The 24,480-nt window shown below is 38.0% G+C and overlaps 1 protein-coding gene across 2 annotated transcripts in view; it reads right to left on the bottom strand.

The window, feature by feature from the left end:
* The window catches only part of HYCC1 (hyccin PI4KA lipid kinase complex subunit 1), a 90,214-nt gene extending 65,983 nt beyond the window's left edge, over positions 1 to 24,231 (bottom strand). For both annotated transcript variants that reach the window (XM_045864581.3, XM_045864582.3), the window contains exon 1: positions 24,028 to 24,231. The gene's annotated coding sequence lies outside the window, so the exon portion shown is untranslated. The remainder of the gene's footprint in view (positions 1 to 24,027) is intronic.
* Between the last annotated feature and the right edge of the window lie 249 nt (positions 24,232 to 24,480).

The raw sequence follows: 24,480 nt of genomic DNA, 5'->3' as shown, positions 1-24,480 counted from the left end.
TTAATCAATGAAACCAATATATCATAATAACTATCACAGTTGCCACTATACTAAAAATTTACTTTTATTCATTAGGTATAAACAATCTTATTTTGCACATATCCTGATGCGAGCACCTCAAAATTTTCCTGAGATGTCAATGATTCCATTGAAACTTTCAGTTAAGAAAAATGAGGTTTCCACCTGATTTTCTGCTTTATAGTGTAAGATATTTGCAAATTTTGAGACAATTAATATAATATAAATTTTTAAAGTCAAATGACACACTAAGGTATATTCAGGTTGGCAGACTAATTAATAACTCTTATTATTGAGAACTTCAAAATAAAATAGGCTCCTGAGAGAAAACATAAAATTTCCAAAATTCTTTAAGACAGTGATAGATCTTTCATCTGTCTAGAAATTTTTAAGTAAAACTCTCATGAAAATTAGGGGATAGGAGCACCTGGGTGGCTCAGTCGGTTAAGTGTCTGCCTTCAGCTCAGGTCATGATCTCGGGGTCCTGGGATCCAGCCCCACATCAGGCTCCATGCTCAGCAGGGTATCTGCTTCACTCTCTCCCTCTAACCCACCCCCGCTAATGTTCTCACTCCTACTGTCTCTCAAATGAGTAAATTAAAAAATCTTTAAAAAAAAAAAGAAAATTAGGGGATAATCTAAAAGAGTCTTAAAGTCCCTGCTCATCCCACATCCATATATAAATTATTCAAAAGAAAGTTTAGTAAAATGTTATTATATTGTTAGACATTTTCAGATAATGTACTATCTTAATGTCAGATAGGGATATATATAGAAGACCACAAAACCCGTATGTCCAATACCCATATCTCAAAGCATAGGATTAATATAGGTTAGTTTCATAGTGTTGCTATTTTCCAAAGGCATAATTTTCATTAATTTGATGGCAAAATTCAGAGCACAATTCTATGTAAAATGCCTTTAAACTGAATAATCCTAAATACTGAGAGCTTATAAACTCTACCATTCTATAAAAGGTGGGCGGAAAGATAAAGACTACAGAAATGGTAACTGTATAATAAAACTACCAAGAAACACATTTTCACTCTGTCAGAAAGCCAGAGGTCATAAAACCCATCACAAACCACAGCATAAAACAGAACACTTAAAAATAATGTTGAACCACTGAGGCAAGTGTTATGTTAATGTCAAAAAGAAGTGCTCATATCTCAGGGCACCTGGGTGGCTCAGTCGTTGGGCATCTGCCTATGGCTCGGGTCATGATCCCGGGGTTCTGGGATCGAGCCCCACGTCAGGCTCCCTGCTCTGCAGGAAGCCTGCTTCTCCCTCTCCCATTCCCCCTGCTTGTGTTCCCTCTCTCGCTGTGTCTCTCTGTGTCAAATAAATAAATGGAATCTTTAAAAAAAAAAAAAAAGTGCTCATATCTCAGTGATGGGGTTCCCAGAGATCTCACCATCTTGCCTGCTCTTACCTAAAAGAAATCTAATTTGTCAATAAATTGCACGTTATCTTAGTCAAGGCTATTTGGATGCTAGTTTAAAAAAAAGGAATCCTGCAGAAATCCAAGGGTCAGAACTGTAGCACAAAAGGGGCTTAAGGAAATTGAACCTAAAACTAGAAATTATAACTTAAATCCTTATCTTCTAAAGGCAATCAGTCTATTTTCATTTCTCTGATTTTCTCAGTGCCATTCTTTATTTGCTGAATGGCTTCCTAACTTACTCATCCTGCCTATGGTCCATTATGGCTATTCTAGTCCTAACTATCATGATCTTTCTGCTCCAGGCTCACACTCTCCTTTGCACCCAAACCTGTATATTTCTCAATTTCCAAAATCTAAATTCTTTAGATAAATCTCTGATTGCGCCAGATCCTTACTTTGATCCTGACTACAACTCACTAGCCAGCCTAGGGATTGGCCATCTGTGGAACAGATACCTCCCCTGGGTCCAATGGGTTGAGATCAATGATATAGACTCATGTAGATACAGATTTATCTAGAAGGGGCTGTGCATGGGTAGAAACAGTAAACATATCTAGTATCTACTATAAATATAATATCCCAGGAGAAATCTAACTGAATATGAGGCACAACATTTTAATCAGGAAAGCCTCAAATTTTTTAACTTTCCTTAGCAATCAAGTCTCACAGAAAGAGTTCATTTTATGCTTAGAGTTAGCTAAACCCCAAGACCTTTTTCATACTGACCCAATCAATTCTTAAAAATCTAAGTTACAATTGGCCTTTTTAAATTGGCTCTCACATAACAGGTTCATAAATATTTGCCCATTGAATGAATAAATGAACAAACTTTTGAATCCTTACTAGTTTGGGCCCTGAATTCTACTCTGAGTTTTTAATATAATATTTACCTTATTAATTAGCCCTCGATGGTAGCTGACATTATGGTATGCAATAAGTCATCCTGAATGCAAGGAATTTTGTACTAAAGAAAAAGTAAGGAATCAGGGCTAGAGATCATTGTAAAGCTACCCATGTATGAAGTAATTATGAGTGCAATAACAATAAATGACTTTTCCCAAAGTGGACATAGGCTAAGTATAGGAGGCCCAAAACTAAGTAAATATTCATGGTGAAAAGCCTTTTTTAATGTTTAGTATAGAGAAGAAATAGGGGTCTAGGCTGAGAAAGGTTCCAATTGGGCCAATGAAATAGAAATCTCTGAAATAGAAAACAGGAGAAATATCAAAGAGAAAAGCAATACAAGTATATAAGAATTACAACAAAGAATCTGATGAATGTTCAGGAAGACAAAATAGAAAACAATTTAATTCCAAAGGAATGGAATCACTGAAAGCCCAGGCTTCCATTGGGAGCTAACGGAGAGAAAAATAAAAGCAGTGATGTAGGCAGTAACTTTAAAGTTACAAAGGTAATTCGACAAAAGTATTTTTGCTTGTTGTAAATGGAGACAACACCAGCAAGTTTAAATTTTCAAGTCTGACTTTCCCATCAGCAAACTAAGAAGTAAACTATTTATAACATGATGATTTACCTCCATTGCCTCATAATGCCCTTATATTTATATTCCAACATGCAAACTATTATGTATTATCTATATTACTTAAAGAAAATGTTCTTTTATATTATAAGGATAATTAATTTGGCTCTTTGAGTGGATACATATACATTTCATGTTATTGGCTTTACCAGAGAAAATGACCTTGAACTTAAAGAACTTTCCAGCTTTTTTTAAACTAACAACCTACTTTAAGTATTACTTGATGTGGAAATCAGACCCACAAGATATTAAAAGTATGGCACAAAGTGATGCTGGCATTACAAGACTGTAAAGAAAGGACTTTTGTAAGCACTAGAACATTCTTAATCATTCACAAATATTAATGTAAGATTTTTCAAAAAATAAAGCACTCTCAGGGTGCCTGGGTGGCTCAGTCGGTTAAGCAACTGACTTTGGCTCAGGTCATGATCTTGGGGTCCACATCAGGCTCTGGCTCAGTGGGGAGTCACCTTCCCCTCTCTCTCCCTCTGCCCCTCCCCCTGCTTGTGCGCGCTCTCTCTCTCTCTCAAAAAAGTAAATAAAAAATCTTCTAAAATTTTTTTAAAAAATAAAGCACTCTCATTAAGAAAGGTCCATTTCCTTGCCAGATATATCAAGTAGCTGCCTTCCAATGTATTTAATCAAACAAAGTACAAATTATTTTGGAAGATTAGGAAAAAAATGTTTACTATTTATTTTAAAAAGGTCTATAAAGGTAATTATTTTTAAAATTACAAATCACGAGGGGCACCTGGGTGCCTCAGTCAGTTAAGCATCCAACTCTTGATGTCAGCTCAGGTCTCAATCTCAGGGTCATGAGTTCAAGCCCTGCACTGGGCTCCACGCTGGGCATGGAGCCTACTTAAAAATAAAAAAAAAAATTATCTTTAAAAAAAAAAAAAAGGGCACCTGGGTGGCTCAGTTGGTTAAGTGACTGCCTTCGGCTCAGGTCATGACCCTGGAGTCCCGGGATCGAGTCCCGCATTGGGCTCCCTGCTCAGCAGGGAGTCTGCTTCTCCCTCTCCCGCTCCCCCGTCTTGTGCTCTTTCTCTCTCTCACTCTCTCTCTCAAATAAATAAATAAATAAATCTTTAATTAAAAAAAATAAAAATAAAAAAATTTTTTTAAATTACAAATCACCAGAAAAGAGAAATGTTAAGAACTTCACCACCAATGTACATAATTTTAAAGTTTAAAATGTGGTGTTGAGGTGCCTGGGTGGCTCAGTCGGTTAAACGTCTGCCTTCAACTCAGGTCATGATCCCAGGGTCCTGGGATGAAGCCCTGCATCGGGCTCCTTGCTCGGCAGGGAGTCTGCTTCTCCCTCTCCTTCTCTGATCTCTCTCACTCTCACTCTCTCTCAAATAAATAAATAAATAAATAAATAAAATGTGGTGTAGTTATCAGCAAAGTTCAATCCAGATATCAGAAGTATAAATATATACATAAGTATTTAATAAATATTTGTTGAATAAAGGAATACACTTCAGGGCGCCTGGGTGGCTCAGTTGGTTAAGCGACTGCCTTCGCTCTCAGGTCATGATCCTGGAGTCCCGGGATCGAGTCCCTCATTGGGCTCCCTGCTCAGCAGGGAGTCTGCTTCTCCCTCTGACCCTCCCCCCTCTCATGCTCTATCTCATTCTCTCTCTCAAGTAAATAAATAAAATCTTTAAAAAAAAAAAAAAAAGGAATACACTTCATCCTTCATATGTCTGTCAAATTTACCATCTGCTCTTCATCTCTACAGCCACACCCTCAGTCAGAGGCTGTATTGCCTCAGTATACTCAGTTCACACAGCCTTCCTGATTCTGTGTCTTCTCCAGTGTACAATGCACATTACCACCAGACTAATCTTCCTAAAACACTGCTTTTCTCCAGAAACATACTATGACACTCTTCCACATCATTTCTATCAGATCTTCCACCTCAAGCTCCCCTTATAATACAGCCGTAATTTACTTATCTAAATTTTACTTATTGCTCTTCTCCAAAATACATCATGCCATTCCAACCTTCATGTCCTTGCCTATTCTTTTCCTCTCTACCATATCTTCCTTTTACTTCTGTACTTGTTAAAACCTACCCAGGAAAAACTCAGGGCCCATGCTGATGAAGTATATGGGTTGGCAAAGCAAACTGTCAGAAGAGGACTATGGCACTGTACCTGTGAGCCACAACAGCATCATCTGATGGATTGCTTTAGCGATTAACTGATTGATCTTGGCTCAGAAAATCTCTTACTAGAATTTTATAAGAATTCTGAATAGTCCATTAATATGTTATGCATTTCATTAAAAATAAAAGTATCACAAATTAAATGATTTTACATTTAGTATTGGATAGAAGTCTATAAGAGCAATTATTGGCTAAAATAAGATTTTCCAAAATATGAAGCAGTTAGCGCCCCCATATTTGAAGATTTTCCAAAATGTGCGTAGCATCTTTAACAAAATATATAGTATATACTAAATGATTCAAGTATTACCTCAGTAAATCAAAATCCATGAAACTCTGATAACTAAGACACAAATTATAAAATTGTGTTGACAGATTTTAAGAGATAAGTATAAACATTTCAAACTATAAAACTTAATACCATTCATTAAGCATTCAATATCAATATTCATGATACAATATCAATATTCATGATACAATATCAATATTCATGATACTATATAAATAAACTATATTTATTAAGTAGTATGGTGCTTAGTAATGCTTTTTTATGTATTTAGTAAAGCAGGACCTCAAGTTGGCAAATTTATTATTCATCCCCTGTTTACTGTCTAGCTCACACCATTTATCCAGACTATAGGCCAGGCAGGGCCAGAGAGGGAACAAAGAAAGAGAACAAGACTAGGCAAAAACAGACATAGGATGGGAGGTCATGTGGATAATTTATTGCATATTTTTATTTATGCAAAAAGTAAATATTACTATGTATTAAAATTGCAACATTAATAATTCAATAAGCCCTGAGTGCCTACTGAGTAGAATGCAAACTGTGTCTATCACTTTGTACTAGTAGCAAAGAACAGGAAGATATGGTCTGTGTCTGTAATCCAGATGGCAAAGGAAGTGAGGAAGACAGATGAGGGGGAAATTGAATCAAGGTAGCACCCTATATTTTCCAGGGGAATAATTACAAGTGCTAGAATCACGATAAAAGCATCCGAAATATACAAAATCAGCAATGTAGAGGGTAAAACAAGGGTTCTGCTTATTATGCAACTAAAAGAATTATAAAATTTCTATTAAAAAAGAAAACAAAACAAACAAAAAACTATAAACACTTTGGTGGACTATTAATGTCCCATCTCCACTAATATTTTTATATACCGGAGATTTTAAAAATTGCCACACTTACATCTTTTCCACATAATTAAAAGAAATGTCATCTTTCTCACTGCTGCTGTCCCACTCTTCATAAGAAAGCACTGTTGTACTATTGTGTGTTATTTCAAATTCTTTTCCATGCATATACTATATAAGCAACAGTTATGAAAATTCTTTACTCTTAAAAATTACTGAGAATCCCAAACAGCTTTTGTCTATGGTGGTTATATTTACTGATACTTATCATATTTGAAATTTTTAATGACAAAACTTTAAACACTTGTTACAATAAACCCAGTACATGTCAAGATAGTAACATATTTTTATTAAAAATAACACTCTTTCATGAATAAATCATGGGTATAAAAAGCACGGCATAAGGAATATAGTCAATGATACTGTGACAGCAATGTAAGGGAGAGATGGTAGCTACACTTGCAGCGAACACAGCATAGTGTATAAACTTGTCAAATCACTAAGTTATACACCTGAAACTAATGTTACATTGTGTGTCAACTATACTCAAATAAAAAATAATCATAAATAAATAAATATAACGATTTTCCTACAAAGTTATTGAGCAGAGTGGTTTTGTTTCACATTTATATAAATTTCTTTAATGTCTTATTTTTAATAGGACACAGCTGGATCCTCATAACTCCACCTACATTCAATTTGATATAATACGATAGTCAATTTGTGTTTTGATTTTTTCACCCCCCCAAAAAAAGGAATCACTCTCTACTAAGACTTTATCTTTTTACCTTTATTTTTTCCATGTGTGGTAGACTATCACCACTATATTTATGGCCTTCAACAAACAACCCCTTCTACTATTTACACTTTCATGCAGTCCTCGCCCACATTGATACTGGGCTTTGGCAATGTGACCTGTTTTGGCCAAAGGACTTTAACAAGCATGATTCCAGCAGAGGTTTTAATAAGTTCTTGCACCTGGGACATGTCCTCTAGAAATACTTTCTCTTAGAAGGAAGCCACCATGCTATAAAAGCTCAGGGATAGACATGTGGCTAAGAAGCCACATGGAGAAAAATCTTGGAAGATGAGGAGGCCATCTTGGGCATTTCAGCCTCATGTAAGCTCCCAGAGGAATACAGCTGTACAAGTGATTTCAGCTAAACTGATTTCAGCTCTACAGAGGCAGAACTGCCCAGCTGAACCCAGAAGCCATAAAATCACAAGAATAATAAATCTGTGTTATTTTTAAGCTACTAAGTTTTGGGGTAATTTGTCACACAGCAACAGATAACTAATATACCATAGAACATATATAGAGAAATTGGTCTCTTTCGGGGAAAAAAAAAAACAACTTCTGAATATTACAATTTTAGCTAAATCTACTAAGTTATGGGTTATTACCCATTTTGAAATTTTTTTTCCAGTCCTTTAAAATGGTTGTTTCTAATTTTCACTATTTAAACAATGCTGTGATAAACTTTCTTTTATCTCTGCAAGTACTTCTATAGGATAGACTCAGGATGCTGGATCAAAGGTTACTTGTAATTGAAATTTAATTGCCCTCCATAAAGGTTATATCATGTTATACTTCCACTAAGAATAGATGAAAGTGCTCATTTCCCTACACCCTAACCAATTGTAGATATTATTAATCTTTTAAATTATTGCCAATTTTATGGGCCAAAAAAGCTACAGTGCAGACTTCCACTTGCATTTCTTTGAAAATCTTTTCAAATGTTTATTACTTCTATTTCCTCTTCTATGAATTGCCTACTTATACTTTGCCTATTTTTTTCCTTTAAATTTATATGTAGGTGAGGAGTTAAGATGGTGGAGGAGTAGGGGACACTCATTTCATCTGGTCCCTGGAATTCAGCTAGTTATCACATCATTCTGAACACTTGTGAAATCAGTTGGAGATCTGAGAAAAGAATCACTGCAATTCTATAAATAGAAAAGCAACCACTTTTTGCAAGGTAGGAGGTGCAGAGACATGAATCCAGGGCAATATATTAGAATATAAACCCGGGGTGGGGGAGAGAGCTTGCGTAAGGATGCTACTGGAAAGTATGATAAGGAGTGGAGTGCAAAATCAGAACTTTTAGAAGCCTGCTACAGTTGGAGACACCCCTGGCCTAAAGGTGCTCGGATGGCTAAGCAGGGCAGAATCCCAGGTGGGACAGTGTGGTCTCAGGATCCCCAGGGTCACAAAAAGAACAGGGGTGCCTGATTGAGGCAGAGTTCCCAAGCATCAGAGCAGGAAAGCTGACTGAAAACTCTTGAGTCTAGGCGCTGGCTTTCTGCTCAGTGTTGCCATAAACAACAAACCCTGGCATGGTAGGGCGACCACTGTTAGAGCAGGGGCCCAGCAAAAGGCAGAAGCCTGGCAAGACCCCTCTCCCTCCCCTCTCCACGCCCCCACCCCACCCAATGAATCTACATATTCAATGCAATCCCTATCAAAATATCATCAACATTTTTCACAGAGCTGGAACAAACAATCCTAAAATTGGTATGGAACCAGAGAAGACCCAGAATAGCCAAAGAAATGTTGAAAAGAAAACTAAACCTGGTGTCATCACAATTCCAGACTTTAAGCTCTAATACAGAGCTGTATCATCAAGAGAGTATGGTACTGGCACAAAAAAACAGACATATAGGTCAATGGAACAGAACAGAGAACCCAGAAATGGACCCCCAACTCTATGGTCACCTCATCTTTGACAAAGCAGGAAAGAATATCCAATGGAAAAAAAGACAGTCTCTTCAACAAATGGTGTTGGGAAAACTGGACCATTTCCTTACACCATACACAAAAATAAACTCAAAATGGCTGAAGACCTAAATGTGAGAAGGAATCCATCAAAATCCTAGAGAACACAGGCAGCAATTTCTGTGACCTCAACCGCAGCAACTTCCTGCTAACCATGTCTTCAAAGTCAAGGGAAACAAAAGCAAAAATAAACTATTGGAACTTCATCAAGATAAAAAGCTTTTGCCCAGCAATGGAAACAGTCGACAAAACCAAAAGACAATGGACAGAATGGGAGAAGATATTTGCAAATGTCTTATCAGATAAAGGGCTAATATCCAGACTCTATAAAGAACTTATCAAACTCAACACCCAAAGAACAAATAATCCAATCAAGAAATGGGCAAAAGACATGAACAGACATTTCTCCAAGGAAGACATAAAACAGACATCACTGGCATCAGGGAGATACAAATCAAAACTACAATGAGCTATCACCTCATACCTGTCAGACTGGCTAAAATTAACAATACAAGAAACAACAGGTGTTGGTGAGAATGTGGAAAAAGGGGAACCCTCTTGCACTGTTGGTGGGAATGCGAACTGGTACAACCACTCTGGAAAACAATGTGGAGGTGCCTCAAAAGTTAAAAACAGAGCTATCCTATAACCCAGCAATTGCACTACTAGGTATTTATCCAAAGGATACGAGCATGGTGATTCGAAGAGGCACATGCACCCCAATGTTTATAGCAGCAATGTCCACAATAGCCAAACTATGGAAAGAGCCCAGATGTCCATCAATTGATGAATGGATAAAGACGATGTGGTATATATAGATGATGGAATATTACTCAGCCATCAAAAAGAATGAAATCTTGTCATTTGCAATGATGTGGATGGAACTAGAGGGTATTATGCTAAGTGAAATAAGTCAGTCAGAGAAAGACAAATACCATATGATTTCACTCATATGTGGAATTTAAGAAACGAAACAGATGAACATAGGGGAAGGGAAGGAAAAATAAAATAAGATGAAATCAGAGAGGGAGACAAACCATAAGAGACCCTGAACTATGGGAAACAAACTGAGGGTTGCTGGAGGGGAGTTGGGTGGGGGGGGATTGGGTAACTGGGTGATGGCCATTAAGAAGGGCACTTGATGTAATGAACACTGCTGGTTATATGCAACTGATGAATCACTAAACCCTACCTCTGAAACTAATAATATACTATATGTTAATTAAATTGATTTTCAATAAATAAAAACAAATAAATGTATTTATAGAGCTTATCACAGACTACCTTTTTTAAATGTTATAAATATTTTCCCAGTTTTGTCTTTTAGTTTTGTTTTTGGTATTTTCACTGTATAGAAAGTTTTACGCTTTTACATAATCAAGTCTGATAATCATTTCCTTTATTAATACTGAATTTTGCTTCATAAAAATGTTCTCCAATGTTTTCCTCTAGAGTTATTACAGTTTTATTTTTTATGTGATAAATCATTAATACTTCTGGATTTTTTATATATATACACACCCAGTGTGAATCTAACCTATTCTCCCCAAATGAATAACCAGTTATGTCAACACCATTTATTCAATCATTTCCCACAGGTAAGAATTGATACATTTAATATAAATTAAATTGTCACATACTTGGGTCTGTTTCTGGACTCTATTTCAATGATCTTTTTGATTATTCCTGCATCTCTACCACACTATTTTAATTACTATAATTTAAGTGATTTTATTGGTTAGAAACTAATTAAGTGCATATTATAGTAAAATCTTAAACAAGATAAAGTTTATTTCCTTCTCATTAAAAATGAGTGGGAAGAGGCTGGCAACCAGGGCTGATATGGTGGCACAGCTGTCAGTTTTGTTCTACTATCCTAGCAAAATTGCTTCCATCCTCAAGGCTACTTCACATTTCAAGATGGCAACCATAGCTATCCTACTCACATTCCAGGAAAAAGGTTAAGGAGGGAAGAGGATGTCCTCCTCCTTTCTTTTAAGGAGACTTCCTTCCCTGAGCCCCTTTCAACTTACGCATATAGCAATGCTCACTTTGGCAGCACATATACACATATAGCTCATTGGCCAGAATTTACTACTGATGGACACACACAGCATTATGGGATGCTAAGCAAAATCATCTTTAGCAGGGTGACACACAGTTTACTAGTTAATTTAGTTTTCCCTGTTCTCAGAACTCTGATAACTGCTTCCAAACGATGAAAGAGCAAGTGTTCTACTTTTGTATATGTTCAAAATTTTTCTCTTTCAGCAAAGTATCTCAAAACACTATAAGGGAGTTGACTAAACACAGCACTATTTAATATATAGTCCAATTTTTTAAAAAGGCAAAAAATGCATATCTATCTAGCTTATGGCTAAAGCATGTGGTGAAAAATGCTGAAAATAACTGAGGCAACTCAGTATAATTGGTTGATGATCAGAGGGTATGGCAACTTTCAAAGCAATAGGCATGAGCCAAAAGATACACTGCTCTGAGCCTATTGATTATAAAACAGGCAAAGTAATGTTGCTAAGATTATGTACAAGCAATTAGTTCAAATCAACATTGTATTAAAAAGTATTTTATTCAGTCTTCTTCTTCCAGTTTCTACTTTGAAAAAGCAACCAGGTCTATTGGCAGAGGCCCTTGAACACTTAAGAACACAAATACCCCATAAACACTTTCTCTTTGCCAAACCAAACAAATTCAATTGAACTAAAGAATCAGCCAGCTGTTTGCCATTGGCTGTACTGTGGGGGGCAATGAAAAGGGACGAATAGTTATTACTTTCTCCATTGAGCCATCCAAATTTCTCTCTCCCATGTCTTGCCTGGGGGAAGTGTATAAAAGTTTTAAGGTTTTGGCACTGAGCACTGCAAACTGTTCCTTGGGGATATGTACATTAAGGCTATTTGGGATTTTGCTACATCCAAGCAGAAAAGTCACCCATATTAGTTTGCTAGGGTTGCTGTAACAACGTACCAGACAGTGGCCTAAACAAAAGAAATTTATTTTCTCACATTTTCTGGAGGCTAGAAGTCCAAGCTCAAGGTGTCAGCAGGGTTGATTCCTACTGAGAGTCATAAGGAAAGGATCTGTTCCAGGCCTTCCTCCCTGGCTTGTAGTCATATTCTCCCTGTGTTTTCATATCATCTTCAGTCTGTGCAAGTCCTGTCCCAATTTCCTCTTATAAGGACACCAGTAATATTGGATTGGGGCCCACCCTGATTACCTCATTTTACCTTAATTCCCTCTATAAAGACACCATCTCCAATTATGGTTACATTCTGAGGTCCTGGGTATTAGGGCTTCAACGCATAAAAAAGGGGGCAGGAGACATGATTCAGCCCATGATGCAGTTTATTCAGCTGCTATAAACTAGGGTTGTAGCAAGTAATCGCACTCTCTTTTTTTGTACTAGAGGTGTTTAAATATCATCCATTTATTCATAAACTACTGAATGTCTACTATGTCCCAGATGCTAGGTTTACAAAACTGAATTATGACATAGTCCCTGACTTGAGGGATTCATGGTGCACTAGGGGAGACAAGTTAAACCTAAAACATAGCAAGAGTGAGTGTCCTTTAATCCCTTTTGAAATAAAGCAAGGCAAATCAGGGTATATGCAAATAAAATAAAAACAAATGTTATGAGGAAACGGGGAAGAATGTGAAAGAAAGCCCAATGTAAATTTTATCTTGCAATCATTCTGCTATCATTTGCCCCTTTTTCCTCTCTCTTTCCCCAAAATTATAGCATACAGAAATACACTTTCCAAAGCATAGCTCTACTTTAATTTCTTTAAAGCTTTTTGCATTCTAAATGGCAGTTTTCCCTGCTCTGATGTTGGGAACAAAGGAAGAGAGAAATGTTAAGAGAACCAAATTCCAGTTGACTTGTGGGTTGAGTTGATGTCTTAGAGTGAGTCACTGCCCTTTCGTAAACTGGAATGAAACTCTCAACCATTAATAAAGTCTGCCAATAGAGGCTCAGATGTTCAATTCAAAAATGATGGGGGCAAAGGGAGGGTGCAAAGAGAAAATGCAAGTAAGCACAGTTAATGACGGTAATGTGTACTAGCACGGCCATAATAATAAAACCAACAGATCTTGACTGTACTACAAAATTCTGCTTGATTCTTCTCAGTCAGAAACTCAGTAGATCTTATTAAAATAGTTGTTTATCTTGGTTTAAAAATTATAGGGAGCAAAGCAGCAATAAATAGTTCAGTATGATCATGCTGATTCATATTAACTGGGTTAACAGTCACTTCGTTTTAGCAGAAGCTGAATTATACATTTTTAAAAAATAAAGTTTTCAATAATATTAAGTTTTATATGAGTATAACAAAATATAACTTAGATGTTGCTTTGCCACTGAATATGAAACTAAAAGTAGTACAACAAAAATTTCTATCTTGGTTCCTCCCCAAATACTTGAAAGTCCTGTAAGAATGTTTAGAATCCCTAAAGTAGTTTAAGCATTTCTTTCACAATTATGCATTGTTTTTGAAGAAAGGATTTATAACAGAAAACTAAACACCTATTTGGACCCTTTCACCAATAACCAATTCCTGACTGATGGACTCCAAGTGCCATAAATCACATTATATAACTGAACTCTGGAGCTTTATAATCTGTTGACATGAAAAGTATCTGCCCTGATTACTTCAGGGACCAGCTCAACACCATTTCCTTCCTGAGGTGCTACCTAAAACACACCTATGAAGCATATCTGACGTTCTGTTAGTGAAAAGAGTAAGTTTTACCCTTACCTTTCTTGGCCTGTTGAACTTCCTTTCCCCTCAACCTATCATCATATGGATTAAAAAAAAAGCCCTTCATCTTCCCAAAAAAAGGGACTTGTTAAAAATTAAATGTTATACATATGGTAGAGAAGCTTATTGAAAGGAATCCTTTCGGGGCGCCTGAGTGGCTCAGTTGGTTAAGTGTCTGCCTTTGGCTCAGATCATAATCCTGGGGTCCTGGGTTGGAGCCCCATGCTTCTCCCTTTGCCTTTGCCCCTCTCCCCTACTTGTGCTCTCACATGCTCTCTCTCTCAAATAGATAAATCAAATATTTTTAAAAAGGGGGGGGGATGCCTGGGTAGCTCAGTTGGTTAAGTGTCTGCCTTCAGCTCAGGTCATGATCCCAGGATCCTGGGATCGAGCCCTGCATGCGGCTCCTTGCTCAGTGGGGAGCCTGCTTCTTCCTCTCCCTCTGCCACTCTCCCCTGCTTGTGCTCTCTCTCTCTTTCTCTCTCTCTGTCTCTCTGTCAAATAAATAAATAAAATTTTTAAAGGAATCCTTTTATAAAACATTTTAAATACAAAATGCAGTTAACACAAATTACAGCGAGCATAGCTAAAATTTCTCCTCCACTCCTTTCTATTCAGAGAGTAATCATACCTTATGGTCCTTTTCCACCCTTCCCCTCTAATGTTTTAACACAGCTCAATAAATAGAAAAAGCAACATGGCACAACAAAGAGTCCAAAAAACTCGTGCTCACTTTCCAGCAAAATACTTAAACTTGCCAATCTCAATGTCACCACTGTGAAAAGGACTGATAACGTCTACATCACAGGGAAGTTTTAGGGATAAAAATAATACAAATAAAGCACTGGCACACCATAGATGCTCAATAATAATAGCTCTAATTATTACTAACAAAATATTTATAAATTGGACAATTGAGAATGCATTTCAGAAGCTTATGGTTCCTAAAAGGGGTGAGACTGCAGGGCTGGACAGGAGGGAGACTTCATTAGATTCTAATGCTTTCCAGCTACTTCCATCCTTATTTATTCTTCATCGATTAACTTTCTGATTTAGTAGCCTAATCTACTGCCACTGCCTCCAATTATTTCACCACCAATTTATTCCTTAACCCCCTTTACAGTATGTATTTGGTTCTCATCATATACTTTCCATCACCTTAGAAATGACAAAGCTATTGGGTTTTTTTTTTTTTCTCAATATTCTTTCTCTTTAACCTTGCCACAAATATCTTCCTTTCCAAAACTCTAAGACTTCACTGTCCTCAATATTCTGGTTCTATCACCCACATAACCATTCTGACTTTCTGTACTTCTTGAACAGTCCGTTTGATATGCACATTTCTACCTTCCCTACTTAGACACTTCTCTCTCCAACCCAGTTCTAAATACTTCTACCTTCCCTTCCATTCCCTTATCAGGACCCACTTGAAGATTCATAATTTCCCAAAATGGTCTCTCCCTCTTCTACACTACTAAGTACTGCTTGGGGGGCTATGTTGCCACTCCATCCACCACAGTAATATCTACGGATTAACGAATCAGCAGGAACATTGAACTTTTAGTTCAAAAGGGAATATATATACCTGGAAAGTTTAAAGAGGTCAGACTGGCAACTTTTTATACCCCCATGGGCAGAGGTGGGGAGTACAGGATGTGTACGTTGATTAGAATCAACACCCTAACTAAATTAATTCTTTACATTTGAAAGGGAAAAAAACCCAGGCAAGCTCAAAAAGATTAAAATAGAGTTCATAAGGGGCACCTGGGTGGCTCAGTCAGTTAAGCGTCTGCCTTCGGCTCAGGTCATGATCCCAGGGTCCTGGGATCAAGCCCCATGTCGGGCTCCCTGCTCAGCAGGGAGTCTGCTTGTCCCGCTCCCTCTGCCCTTCCCCATGGTTCATGCTCTTGCTCTCTCTCTCTCTCTCTCAAAATTTTTTTAAAAAATCTTTTTAAAAAAATACAGCTCATAATTGCTTGCCCAATTTAAGCACTTTTAAGGCTTACATTATTCTCTCAAATTTCCAAGCCTAAACATCATTCTATAAAAGAGTAAATGTAAATTTTCCAATAGCTGAAGCCTCAAATAATTTTCATAGTTACAGTTTAAGAACTCAAATACAATGTTTTCATTAAGTCAAGTACAAATAACTGAACGAATCCTTATGCATTTATAGGAGAAAGCAACTAATGTTCATCAGTTAATCAAAAGACTCTTTGTTCAGGAAAACAAACACCAAACAAAAACCACTTAACATTTACTACTAAAAGGTTATCCTGATGCAAGCCTCAATAATGACAAATATTTAAACGAAAATGGAAAAGTACTATTTCCCCAACTTCTGGAAATTTTATCTGTGTTGCACTTAACATTCTTTACAAGGTACAAACAGGATTCAGGAATGCAAATTGACCTTGAATTCCCAATAAATTAAAATGTAAATTATATAAAGTACATTATACATTTATCATCCCATTCCCATTCTGGGATCTTCTACCATAACCATACTTGGATGTATTTGTTAAAATATGATATCACATAGAACAGACCAGTAGTAATTATGATAGGGTTACAAAAAACTGAAATTAATTGGGCAAAAAGGAAAACAATAAGACATTCAAATAAAATAATTAAATTTATTTCTCAGTAACTGAGAATAAGGAAAGAGTATGATTAAGGAAAAATTAGGGTACTAATTAAAAACATGAGCTATGGCATCAGAGAGGAATTCAGCTTGAACTCTCTACTACTAACTAGTTGCTGATCTTGAACAAGTATTTTAACCTCTTTGAGTCTCAGTTTCTTTATCTGTAGAGTAAGGATAATAATACTTATATCTCAAAGTTGTACACAGATTAAATGAAATTATGCAAAGTACTTAGAAAGTAGCACATATGAAAATCTCAATAAACTGTATTCAATCCAAAAGGCCTAGATATTTTTATAGCTAAACTGTTTCAGGCCTTAAGGAAGAGATTAATTGTCAGAGCATATAAAAAGATGGAAAGCTTCTCTATCTCTCACTCTCTCTCTTTTTAAAGATTTATTTATTTATTTGAGAGAGAGAGCATGCATGGGGGGAAGGGGGAGAAGGAGAGGGAGAGAATCTCTAGTAGACTCCCCACTGAGTGGGGAGCTGGATGTGGGGCTCGATCTCACCACCCTGAGATCATGACCTGAGCTGAAATCAAGAATCAGAAGCTTAACTGATTGGGCCACCCAGGTGCCCCTCTCCCTTTTTTTATTTTGCAAAGCTAGTACATTCAGAAACTTAAAACCTGAAAAAGATAATATAAGAGGAATACTAAAGACAATCTGACATAGCAATCAAATCTTGCACTACTTTAAAGACGTATGCTATTACCAAGTTGCCTTTACTCCAAAGACAGCAATTGTTTGGTGAAATCTACTAGGAAGTCCTCTACCATAATTCATCAACCAATAGGTAAAAGAAGAAAAACCATATGATCACCTCAACGTACATCACGAGGGTATGTGATCAAATTCAGTATCTTCTTCCAATTAAATCTCAATTCCAAAAAGGAATTAAGGAAGACTATTTTTTTAACATGCTAAAAAATGAAAAGTTGTCAGAAAGAATACATAACTGTGAAACACTAAAGGAATTCTCACTCAAATGAGAAACAAGCCAAAGATGCTCACTATTCACTAATATAATTTAACATTACTCTAGAAATTTAATGTAAAACAAGAAATAAGGATTAAATATTGGCAAGACAAAATTATCATCATTTACAAATGCTATAACTGCTGTATTACAAAATCCAATAAAAACCTAAGTATTAAGAGGCACCTGGGTGACTCAGTCAGTTGAGCATCCAACTCTTGACTTCGGCTCAGGTCATGATCTCAAGGTCCTGGAATGGAGCCCCACATCTGGCTCCCTGCTCAGCAGGGAGTTTGCCTGAGATTCTCTCTCCCTCCTTCTGCTCCTCATCCCCACACTGATGTGTACTCTCTCTCTCTCAAATAAATAAATTTAAACAATCTTAAAAAAAACTATAGAATTAAGAATTTCATAATGATCAGTTAGAAAACAGTATACCTAAATCACCAACTTCTGTGTTCCATTGGGAAGATGCAATCCTCTTTAAAATACAATGAAGAGAGATTCCATTGGCAATAGCAATTTTTAAAATATCAAAAACTTACTTTAAAAATAGGCAGAACCACATGAAGAAAACTATAAAACACTGAGTCATTTAAAAATGACTTGGGGGCACCTGGCTGGCTCAGTCAGTAGAGCGTGTGACTCTTGGTCTCAGAACTGTGAGTTCAAGCCCAATGTTGGGGTAGAGTTCATTTAATAAAAAAATAAGAAAATAATTTTTATAAAATGAAATGATGAAAATATTGTAAAGATATCACACCTATCTCAAAAAAATTAATTTGAAATTCCACTGGGGATTTTTTGAGATCTTAATAAATTGAATTAAAGGTAATCTGAAAAAAGAAATATATGAGAAATGCTAAAAATGTTTTGAGAACAATAAGAGGAATTCACACAACCATATAGTAAGATACATTAAAAAGTTACAATAAATTAAGACTGTTTGAAATTACTGGAGCAAAAAATAAACAGCCCCATGAAGCAGAATAGAAAGCCTAGGAAAAAACTCATATATATGTATATATCTACATATATCACTAATCCTAGGAAAACAATCACATATATATATATGCATATATATATGTCACTAATAATCAATGAAATTTAAAAATATAGAAGATACAACTTTTCATGTCAAATGGCAGTTTTTTAATTCATAGTGCTGAAAATGGAGAAACTGCCAGCATTCTCAAGCATAACCCAAAAAATGAATATTAAGCCTTTCTGGAAAGCAATCTATTACTATTTATTAAAAATAATTAAAATATGCATATCTTTTGATGTCAGAATTTATCATAAGGAAATAAAGATATGGGCAATGATTAATCTCTCAAGCTAACTGCTATACTATTCATTCATAATTACTGGAAAGAGCTTAAATCTTCAACAATGGAAATAAATGATAGTAAATCCATATTCTAGAATATTAACCATAGATTTAAAATGATGTTTTGCCATAAAATAATATTTTATTGACTCAGATAAGCATTCATTCAATTAAGTGAAAATAAGCTAGTAACAAAACAGCATGTACAAAAAACAAAAACATAGTACATACAGTATGGTTTCTTTTTGTTAAAAAAAAGTAAATACCCATTAAAAAGAACTTATAAAGATATTCACTAATGTGTTAATAATTATCTCTGGGTGGAGGCATCAGAAATGTTATTTATCATTTATGCATTCCTAAATTTTCCAAATTTCCTACAGTTATTATATCCTAATTAATAATTAGGAAAATACAGGATGTTTACAAAATTGCTGTCACTATAGTAACAATAGTATCTAAAATCATGCTAACATTGATTTTAGGCTGCACCAAAATGAGGGATGCCTACTGTCTAGGTCAGATCATACTTTGATACTCTAATCACAATGAAAGAAATTTTCAGAACTTTAGAAATCAGACAAAAGTTTTTGCTCCACGTTTATTTATGATCAAGTACAATGTCCAATAATATTTAGAATTAACCATTCTGCTTTCGGCCCCCTGTCAAAGGTAAGAATCAAAAGTTAAGAATAGCCCTGGACATCAGAACTGGCAGAGCTCAACTTTTAAATACATCCAAATACTGAGAAGAAAGAAAGAAAGAAAGAAAGAAAGAAAGAAAGAAAGAAAGAAAGAAAGAAAGAAAGAAAGAAAGAAGAGAAAAGAAAAAGAAGGGGGGGGGGAGGGGAGGAAGAAAGGAAGGGAGGGAGGGAGGGAGGGAGGGGAATATAAATATTACCTTTCTCAGGATACAAAGTGTGGGCCTTTGACAACTTCTAATCACAACTCTTCTCAGTCTCATATGGAGACAGAGCAATGATTTTATCCTCCAATGTATTTAAAAAGCATATATCCAAAGGGCAAGCAAACAGGATTTCTTCTGAGCATAAAGATGATTTTCAAATGTTAAATATTCTCTTTCCTCAGTGCAGACATGCAGCCTAACTTCAACAGGACCAGAAAGACTCTGGCAGTACTTGGCTCTCAATAACAAGCAATAGTCAAACTGTTAATTCCATCTGCTCCCTTCCAAAAAATGACAAAGCATTACATGGTGATGCCAGGGGTCCCAGCCTCCATTTAAGGAGTTTTCCAGAGTGGCATCCATTTCCACATATTAAGATGCTCTCTAATTTTTTTTTGAGTACTTCAAACTTGATAAGGGAACTTTAATATATATACCTGTGCAACTAATCTATAGTAACAAAAAGTAATCAGTGGTTTCCTGAGGATGAGAGGGAGAAATTACAAAGGGACATAAGGAAACTTTTGGAGGTGATGGATATGTTCGTTATTTTGATTGCAGTGATAGTTTTACAAATGAAAACCTATGTCAAACATTAAATTGCACACTTTAAATACATGTAGTTTATTACATGCCCATTATATTACAACAAAGCTGTTGAAATAAATATAATGCCTAGGTTCCACCTCAACCCCAAATTGGGATGGGCTTTCCCCTGGAGATCAAGATTCTTAAATGCTCCCCAGATAATTGTAAATGTACTGCTAGGAATGAGAACCACTGCTCTATAGCTATCATTCTCTTCCTTCTTCAGTTTTCTTGAAATGCCTCACTCAAGTATGTCTACTTTATCATCACCCATTCTTTCTCAGTCTTCCAACAACTGCCCTCTGAACCTCTACTCAGTTAAAACTGTACTTGTGGGGCGCCAGGGTGGCTCAGTCATTAAGCGTCTGCCTTCAGCTCAGGTCATGATCCCAGGATCCTGGGATCAAGTCCCGCATCGGGCTCCCTGCTCCGCAGGGAAGCCTGCTTCTCCCTCTCCCACTCCCCCTGCTTGTGTTCCCTCTCTCGCTGTGTCTCTCTCTGTCAAATCAATAAAATCTTTAAAAAAAAAAAAACAAAAAACTGTACTTGTTAAAGTCACCTTTGGAATCCTGACCAATTCCCTTGTCCCTAGAGTCCTCTCCTTACTTGACACCTCTTACAGCATCAAAATTGTTGAACCATTCCATCTCTGTTTGAAATTCTCTCCTTCCTTAGCATCTTTCTTAATGTTCCTCCTACCTTTCTAACTACTACTCTTCTCTTTCACACTATTTTTCTACCCATTTCTGCTTTTTATCACTCTGTTCTCCAGCTTTGATCATACTAAAAGCGTTCCCTGAATCATTTCAATATAACCAAATCAGTATGACCAATTGTATTGTATTCAGTATAACCAAATCAATACAGCTTCAATTCAACCCCCAATCTGCCCTGTAATCCTGATTTCCTTTACAAGTTCCATGCCCGTGGATCCAAACATCTAATTGACATCTTCACCTGAACGCTCCACAGCTTCTTCAAATTCAAAAAACCCCAAAGAGAACTTATCATCTTCCCTCCATCTTCCCTCACTTCCAATTACTAGAACCAAGTAAAATCCTCAGGGTCCTGATTCCTCCTCCTTTCTTCCCAAAGGTGACAAGACCTATCAGATTCTACCTCACTCTGCCAGGGTGAGAGTCTCAAACAAAAATTCATTAAATGGCTTCTTACTCATCACCTTCAATCCAATCCCTGTAGCCAAGGAAACCATGCCCTGGTCTGGAGCTCTACCACCCTCACTATTCTCATCTTCCACCATTTCCTTATCTAACCCCTGCATTCAAGTCATGTTAATGTCAATGTTATTATTGACTTTGTCATTGACAATGACTTCTCTAAACTGCCATAGTTTCTCATGCCTCCTTGCCTTCTCACTTATTCTCCTCTTGGAAAGTTACTAACCTCCTGCACTTGGCTAAATTATATTTCAAAACTGTACTGTGTGCTCCTGACTCTACCTCATCCAAACTGATTTAGCCATCTCCTACTCTGCAGCTCCCTTACTACACTAGGCATATCTCTATTCACATTTATTACATGGTATTATAACACTTACTTGATCTGTCTTGTACATCAGAGAGTAAATTTCTTGATGACAAGAACTATGACACTCATTTCTACCTTAGAACTTATTCAGCCTGGGACAGTGCAAAATAAATATATGTTTGACATAATTTCAATTATTTACAAAATGTAAACTTGATACCCCCAAATGGTACTGATACTAACATTTTTCAAAGATTTTTTTTTTAAAGATTTTATTTATTTATTTGAGAGAGAGAGAATGAGAGACAGAGAGCATGAGAGGGAGGAGGGTCAGAGGGAGAAGCAGACTCCCTGCTGAGCAGGGAGCCCGATGCGGGACTCGATCCCGGGACTCCAGGATCATGACCTGAGCCGAAGGCAGTCGTTTAACCAACTGAGCCACCCAGGTGCCCTCAAAGATTTTAAATATTCATTACAAAATAAATATCACACAACAGGATCCTGAATAAAACAGAGGTGACTGTATGTTTGAACTCTGTCAAAACAACACCACTCTAAGAAATGCAACCAAGGTCAGATTTCATAAAATAGAAACACAACAAAGAAAGCATAGCAGGAATAACATACTGACCTAACCAACACCTTATCTGGGTGTCTATATCCAAGTACTGTTAATGTTGATAATTAAGAGGTTTTATAATCCCTCTATGATAATAATAGTAAATCTAAAAAGAATAAAATAAGCCAAATCCAGAATTTTTTAATCTAAATATATGATAGTTTTCCCTTTAGCCACTTTATGTAAATGAATTATTTGAATAAATGACTTTAAAGCTACTATTGGCCAAGCAGATCCTAAATTTTTTCTTTCTTGCCTTTCCCTGCACTTCAAAAAAAAAAAAAAAAAAAAAAAAAAAGGTGTTTGGGACCAATATTCATCTTGTAAACCTTAAAATGTATTAACCCAAAGAAAAGATGCTTAGAAATCGGAGGGAGGGCCAGCCAGTCTGGGTGTTAGGAAAATGTTCTTATGGAAAACAACCCTCCTGGGTCTATCACATTGACTCAAGGTTACGCCGATCCTTATGGCTCTATGCAAATAAGATTTTAAAAGCTGAAAATCTCAAACTGTCAAGTGTTACATGAACCAAAGAGGTGGCATATCGGCTCCCAAAACTACTGTGTGACCCAAAGGACAAATAATTTGCAAAAGGACAGCTTGGTCCTACTGCCTATCGTACGGTCTCTGAAATTAGTAGCTAGCTGCCTGTGGAACAAACTCCCCCTACCTGGAGAGCGCGGACGCTGCCGGGCGTGTGATAGTGTATTTATCAGAGACCCGATCCTGTGCAGGATGAAACCACTAGGGCAAAATTAAAATCTTTCAGGAATGCCTAAACTCAGGGGTACAGAGCACAATTGTGCACGCTGACGGGCGGATACGCAGTTTTGCTGAAGCGTGCAAACTTGGGGTCTTTTAATGCAACCATTTTCAGACAAAACCCCGACGATTCCCGAGTACGTTAAAAATCAGCCTCGGGAGAGGAATAACTCATAGAAGGGAGCAAGCGCTGAAGAGCGGATCTCCAGTGTAATAACCAAGGAAGGAATCGTAGCCGCTTTCTGAATCTCACCGCCCTACGAGAGACACCAAAGACCCAGGCGAACGCTGCTTTTAAAAATGAGGGGGGAAGGGGGTCGACGGTGACCATTTTGGTCACTAGACTAGACGGATAGCGGTAACCTCCCTGGAGTGGGAGAGGCCAGGCCGGAGCATGAGCTGCGGCGGGATGGCGGTGGGGGGCCCCCGCAGAGGGGCTGCGTGTCCGGCCGAGGCGGCTGCACCCTGGGCACGCCCGGAGTCTGGACTGCTCCTTGCTGGGGAAGAGAAAGACCCGAGTCCAGGCGCACAAAGCTGCCGCCGCCCAGGCAGCAAACGGGCTGCGCCCAACTTCGGGGCGAGCAGCCGCCGGCCGCAGCCCGCTCACCAACCCGGCTGCTCCGGCCCCTCGGACGCCCCTAGCGCCCAGCGCCTTCTCGCGCCCACCCGCGGCGCCTCGCGAGGGAGCCGTTACCCCCAACGAAGGCGCCGCCCCGGGGACAAAGTCCTGGTCCCCTCCCCGCCGCCGCCTCGCCCCGGCTCCTCCCTGACAAAAAAGTTATCGGTCGCCGGCCACCCTGGGGGCCCGGCGTGGGTCGCTCGGTCGGACTCACCAGAGCGGCTCCCCGAGCTCCACCTCCAGAACCTCGACTTGTCTGACTCGCAGCGACAGCGACAGCGGCTGATCTGCTTTCTCCCGAGTAGCAGCACCACCTGCCCCCCTTCTTCCTAACAGAACGGGTCCCAGCGAGCCATCTTCCCCCTCTGCTCACTGACTGACAACCCAGCCCCGAGAGCCGCCACTGCCGCCAGCCACTCTGACAGGCACGGCTAGGGACCCGTCCCCAGGCAGCCAACCACCACCGCCCCACTCCGGTTCGGCCTATCGCCGTGCCCTGAGGCGGGACCAGAACAACTTCTTCACCAATAAGAACCTTCCTCTGCTAGGCCTGGGGCGGAGCCAAGAGGTGGGCGGGAGGGCGACTTGGATGGGCGTGGTCGGAGCCCTGGGCGTGGTCGGGGCGCCAAAGAGAAAATGATTGACCGTAGGATTTGCGGCAGGGCTA

This window comes from Mirounga angustirostris, unplaced genomic scaffold (assembly GCF_029215605.1).
Source record: "Mirounga angustirostris isolate CCGP_5_RB_7025 unplaced genomic scaffold, mMirAng1.0.hap1 SCAF_12, whole genome shotgun sequence".
Classification (NCBI taxonomy): domain Eukaryota; kingdom Metazoa; phylum Chordata; class Mammalia; order Carnivora; family Phocidae; genus Mirounga; species Mirounga angustirostris.
This window is presented reverse-complemented; position numbering and strand designations above follow the sequence as displayed.